General features: G+C 38.5%; 1 protein-coding gene across 1 annotated transcript in view; it reads left to right on the top strand.

The window, feature by feature from the left end:
- The first annotated feature begins 1,761 nt into the window (after positions 1–1,761).
- Positions 1,762–6,115, top strand: part of LOC107038995 (histone-lysine N-methyltransferase PRDM16) — a 35,116-nt gene continuing 30,762 nt past the window's right edge. The window contains exon 1 of the mRNA XM_015258408.1: positions 1,762–1,823. The gene's annotated coding sequence lies outside the window, so the exon portion shown is untranslated. The remainder of the gene's footprint in view (positions 1,824–6,115) is intronic.

The raw sequence follows: 6,115 nt of genomic DNA, 5'->3' as shown, positions 1-6,115 counted from the left end.
ACAATTCTTTATTTGAATGAAAAAATTAATTTCATTGACTCAATGTCTCTCAGTACCCTCAAGCATGCGTTTGTATCATTATGAATGCCCGATATTACTCGTTGAAGTTGTAATAGTAGATCATAAATTTTTACGTTATCGAAACAAGTTAGAGACACGAGTCATATAGAGAGTTGAAATACCGAGGTCTGCTACACCTGATATTCCGAATGGGATTCGAAATAAACGGACCGAGGGAGAATGAATAAAAAAAATTAGAATGCATGATTCAGGTGGGAATTGCGCAATTTGACCGATAACGAGTGTTGAAAAATGTAACTCGTTTGGCTGGGAGGATTTTTGGTTGGAGAAAGGATCATGGGACTGTCAATTTCGCTGGGACTTCCGCACACTGGAGCGCTTAAATTGTGGTTAGTTACGCTCGTTAAACAGGAGGAGGTGCATTTTTAGGTGAATTAATGATTTAGTGGGCGGGGTTTGGGGGATTCGAGGGGTAAAAGTAACTGGCGCTGGGGTTAATGGGCATTTTCGTGGGATTTTTACACTTCCGGTTCACTTTTTTACTAAAAATTCAATGAAATTCCCAATTTTTAATAATTTAATTTGGAATTTCATTGAATTTTTAGTTCAACAAATTTTTTTACTTTCCATTTTTCGCGTTTAATTGAAAATAAAAAATTTTTTCACCGAAATTTAGGGTTACAAAATTTTAAAAAATAGTAAATTTCACGGAAATCTGAAATTTTGGGCGGAAGTTTTTAAAAATCATAATATTTTGACTGATTTTTACAGTCGCATCACTGAAAATTAGAGGCAAAAATACTTGTGTCCGAGAAATTCGGGATATTCCCCTGAAAACTAGAGCATTTGTTCTCTGCGCAAGTGGAAACGGCCGGCAGTAGCGTTTATAGTCAGCCAAATCCAGGGAAAAAATTCCGTAGCGAAGCGGTAAACCGGGTCAAGTCGATTTTGACTTTTGGTCAGTTTTTGACGAATATCTCGGAATCTAAGGGGGATAGCAAAATTTTTCTCATGACCTTTTTTGCAACCCTCAATTCGCTCTACAAAAAAGGTAATTACAAAAATTTTTCTATCTCTTCTGGATTCCGAGATATTCGAATTTTTTAAATTTCAATCTTCAAATTTTCATTTTCATTTCCATTTTTATTTTCATTTGTATTTCATAGAGACCCAACAGCAAACAGCCAGGGTTGAAATGAAACAGACATAAACTATAACAACGAGATTACCAAATTTCAATAATAAAATTCTGTAAATGTTAAATTACCATTAAAAAAATTTTTTTAATCGAAAAAAAAAATCAAATTTTGATGCGAATTTCACATGAAAAAAATTCCAATAAGTGCACCGGATTTTAGGTCACTTCATGCCTAAACTCAAACTTATATCCCATAATATCAAGTCCAGCAAATTGTCCCCTTGCAAGACGAATGGTTAAGCATTGAATAATGTCGACAAATGTGTCAGCAAAATAGACAGGCAAATTGCCCCCCAACACCGGAAACGATTTTTTTTATATATGGTGTTATGCATGACAGTAGACCAGGTGTCATGACGACATTGACGGGTATTCGTTGTCCACTGGGCATTTAAGGCGAGTCCGACGGTCCGACCTCACCTATTCACTCGCATTTTTTTTATCTCTCAACTCCCTTGGCGCATGTTTCAGGTGGATCGGTGGCTCGAGTCCGGGGCCAAAGTCGAGGAATCGCGTGGAACAAAGTGACGCTGAATTCCACGCAAAAGATGATTGGGAATGCGTCCGGAAATGACGGAAGTTGGAACGAGACTCCTGATTCAACGTAAGTAATTGCGTTAAATTTATAATGGCTCATGTTTTTTTCTAAACACTTCATTCATTTTTTTTCAACGGTCGACAATGTTCCACGAAAAGAGTCAATCATTTTTTCACTGATGATTCTGGTTGCGTTAAAAATAGCGGTCATGAAGCAGAATTTGAAGCGAGTTAGGAAAATAAGGGGAAAATAATTTTTGTGATGAAAAATACTGACGAAAAGTATTTTTCCTTAGAATGATATTTAAGGTTTTCACGTCCTTCTGATCCTGCAATGATACTATGTTTGAATTCATTTGACATCTCCCATCGTCATCATCCTTCCGACCCTCCCGATAAATTCAGAACTTCAATAAATCGGAAGAAAATGGATAAGTCACCAAAAACGTCTTATGATTCCATGTCTTAATGCGGTTAATGTCTTGTCATAGTGCCGCCGTCATAAATGACTAGTGTCTGAATAGTCCTCGAGTGTCTTGAATTGAGACTGAAAAAATGTCTTAAACTTGGTGACTTGTATTTCAGGACATTATGAAAATGTCTTGTCTATCCAACTTTCAAGACGCCTTGAAGACACTCGTTTTTACAGTGCAATTCAGCATTTAGCCTTGCGGAATTAAGTAGAAATCATTGATTCGAGTAACCGTGAAAGTCATACTCGTTTCCCTAGTCGATCGCACGTCTTCACCTACGCCCCGACGGAAATTGAAATTCGACTTAATGATCCCTAATTTCTGCTAGCCATTACGCGAAAACGGACGCTATCGATGTTGATTTATTCGTTGTGGTGGATCTCGCGAGATCTTCCTGGATTTTTTATGATTAAGTCGGTCATTTCCGGAGTTTAAACGAATGCATGCACATGGGTTTCCATTTCTCCCGGCCATCAGCAAAATTTTTGCACATTTATTCCCTTTTCTATCGACCTAAATCAGACGGACGAGAATTTTACTTCCCTTTTTACGTGAATTTTCATGGAATAATTGAACCAATATTAACAATTACCATTGATTATCTCATCAAAGTCAAGAATTCTAGTGAAACTGTCCTGAATTATCAGAAATATTCAGTCGAAAATATTCAACCGTGCTCTAATTTCCGGAAGCTGTAGATCAGCTCCTGCGGTGCCTCGTGCCATTGAAAAAGGACAGACAACCAAATAAAGCCGTAAGGAATGCTCCCTTGATTGACCGACTTGTCACGCATCGACGATAGCCCTAAATTCGAAGACCCGGGCCGGAGGAATAATTCACCATGGATAGAGTCACGCGACTGGGCGTCATGCTGGGCGACCTCGGCATGCCCAATGGAAGCCAAGTATCAAGTCATTGATCAAATGATATGCCTGCTGCTTGATCCGAACTTTTCGCTTTCATATTTTTTCATGCTTCCTGCGTGTTCTCTTATTTTTCGTCATTTCAAATCGATATTCAGGGAAAAGTTGAAAATGTTCGTAGGGGTAATGTTGGCGGTTAATGTTGGGGCAATGGTGGCGGTGAATGTTGGCTACCAACATTGGCCGTCAACATTGAACGCCAATGTTGGAGCTATGTAGACGGCCAATGCTGGAGTCATGCTGGCGGTTAATGTTGGCGGTCAATGTTGGAACAATATTGACGGTTAATGTTGGCGGTCAATGTTGGCTGCTAACGATCAGGCAACATTAAATTCAATGCATAATTGAATTCAATTAAAATCACATCGTCATAAAAATTCCATTCAAAACCCAATTATTAATTTATTATCAAAAAAATATTGCCTACGTTGTGACGAAAGCAATTTCCCACTCGTTTTCAAACCCACGGGAGCGCAACGGACAATTTTATTCCTGAACCCATTGAAATATCCCCGATTATGAAAGTCGAGTGAATCGAGGGAAACGATATTGTACGACTAGTTACCAAAAACACCAAGTACTTTCACGCTTCCACACAATCGCAAAAGGGCAGGCTCATATGTATGTTGTACACGGTCAAATAAATCCACCGGTGGAGTTTCAATTGTCACCTTCTCCCCTTTTTCACTGGGCACACTGACAGCCACCGCCGAGAGGGAAAAACATCGATCCAATTAACCAGTAGATTTATACCCTCCAGTCAGACAGTGGAAACGGGTAATCGCGCAGACTAACAAAACATCTTTATCGTGGAATTACGAATTTTTGTGTAATTAGTGGGACTTAATGGGGAATCGCCGGGGTTATTATGAATGTTAACCACAAGAGGCATGCGCGTAATGTTTTGTTTTGCAATATTTAGATTTTCCTGGGGAATTTTAAATATTTGGGGGGCGGGTTTTATGTAGTTACATGAGTCATTTAAATTTTAAAATTAAAATGATCTGAAATGAAAAAATAAATAAAATAAAATAAAAATAAAATAAAAATAGAATAAAAATAAAATAAAAATAAAATAAAAATAAAATAAAAATAAAATAAAAATAAAATAAAAATAAAATAAAATAAAAATAAAAATAAAATAACATTTCTCCTCTCACTCACAAAAATTTCCCATTTTATCAACCCCAGAAGTCGGAGAATTTTTACAATTTCATGATAAAATAACTGTAACTAATGAATTCTCAACGAATGGGAACTTCAATTTTTCATCGCCAACAACTTTGCAACCAGTCTCTCCAATGCATCCGTTAATCCCCGGTGCATGGCATCTGCAGGGCGGGGTGGCTCGCCTCGACTGAGGCACCTATACATCCTCCCAGTGCAACCCAAGCCCAACACACTGACACTGTAAAATAGGCAAACGTATAAAAACGTCCCGAGGATCACGACGTAGATGAAGCGAAGAGGGCAGGGGAGTACGCGGTGTGGGGTGGAGGGCGAGGTAACTTAGAAAGTGAAACTGAAAACGCCGAGTTGCGAGCCCCACCCTGGCGTGGTCTCTCCGCTCACACACGTTCAACCGGTAACTTGGAGCTGCAAAAGTTGAAAGAAAAAAAAAAAGAGGGAAAAAAATAATCCGTAAAAATGAGATGAATAAAAAAAAGGAAAACGGGGTACTGTCTACACTTAGAAATGTCGAGATACAGTGCAACGAGCCCGCAGAACTCGATCTGTGAAGGCGTAAGTGAGAGGAGAGGGACAAGTCCTCCGGAAAAAGACGGATTTTTCGTCCTCAACGCAAGGATCAGACTTGGGGATTCTTTTAATGGGGGGAGGGGGGGGGCAGGAGGCGGACTTAGAAAGTAAAACCGAGGACGAGGCGAGAAGAGAAAACCCCACCCATGCGATAATGCGGAATAATGTTACAGCTGGGAGACATTTAACGGATTTTTATTAATCTCTGGGGGATAATTTTGGTGGTTCGGCTAATGCAATGGGGGAAATTTTGCGCTGAAATTTAAAGGAATTTTGCCATTGGATATTCATAATTTTATTTGAATTTCAGGTTTCTCTGGATTTTCAGAGATCTTAAAAAAATTAGAAAAAATTAATTTAATTAATTAAATTTAATTCATTCATTAATTGATCAAATTAATTTTTTTATCAATTTATTTCATTTAATTTAATTCATTTTTTTTATTCTTTTAAAATTCTGGGAATTGCTTGAATTCTGGAATTTTTTTTATTGAAAATTCATAATTTCATGGAGAAATCCGTGAGAACTGTCAATTTCAGTTGAATTATTCCGGGGAAATTAATGAAAAATCTTGAAAATTCACAGAAATGTCTCTATAAATTCCAGATTCCTCCGAATTTTCAGGAAATTACTTTAAAAATTCCTGGATTTTCTAGAATTTTAAACGAATTGCCTGAAAATTCAGGGGAATTGAGGGAAATTCTGAATTCAGGGAAATTTCATTGACTTTTTCCCCCTCAAATAAAATTCAAGCTCTTGACCCGGAGAATTCCGCCAAAATTTTCAACTGTGTGATTTCTAAAAAAAAATAGATGGTTTACTCGAACGGACTTGGAGAGATTTATTGTATTTCACTGGTTGCAGCCCTTCGAATTAATCCAACACATGTGCTACTCCCTCGGCTCAACAAATTATTTTCGTGATATTGGATAATTTTTTTTCCTCTCAGTTCACTATCACAGCTCAAACGGAATCTCGGGGTTGCCTCATTCCACAACACGATAATTCCACATTCTTCCCACACGTGTTAGGACAGACACTGCGATTTAGTGTACGTGAGGGGCAAAATGCGCGAGAGCTTGGATGCCAACTCCTGATACGCTCCACTACCGTGGCATTCCATTTATGGGCCAGAGAGCATCCAAACCGTTTACGGGTTAGCCCCATTACAGGAAGGCGCAAGAGCCCGCTTCCCCCCCCCCCC

The sequence above is a fragment of the Diachasma alloeum genome, unplaced genomic scaffold, assembly GCF_001412515.2.
Source record: "Diachasma alloeum isolate Michigan unplaced genomic scaffold, Dall2.0 Dall_scaffold_00289, whole genome shotgun sequence".
In the NCBI taxonomy this organism is placed as follows: domain Eukaryota; kingdom Metazoa; phylum Arthropoda; class Insecta; order Hymenoptera; family Braconidae; genus Diachasma; species Diachasma alloeum.
The sequence above is the reverse complement of the archived record's forward strand: the minus strand, read 5'-3'. Positions and strand labels throughout refer to the sequence as shown.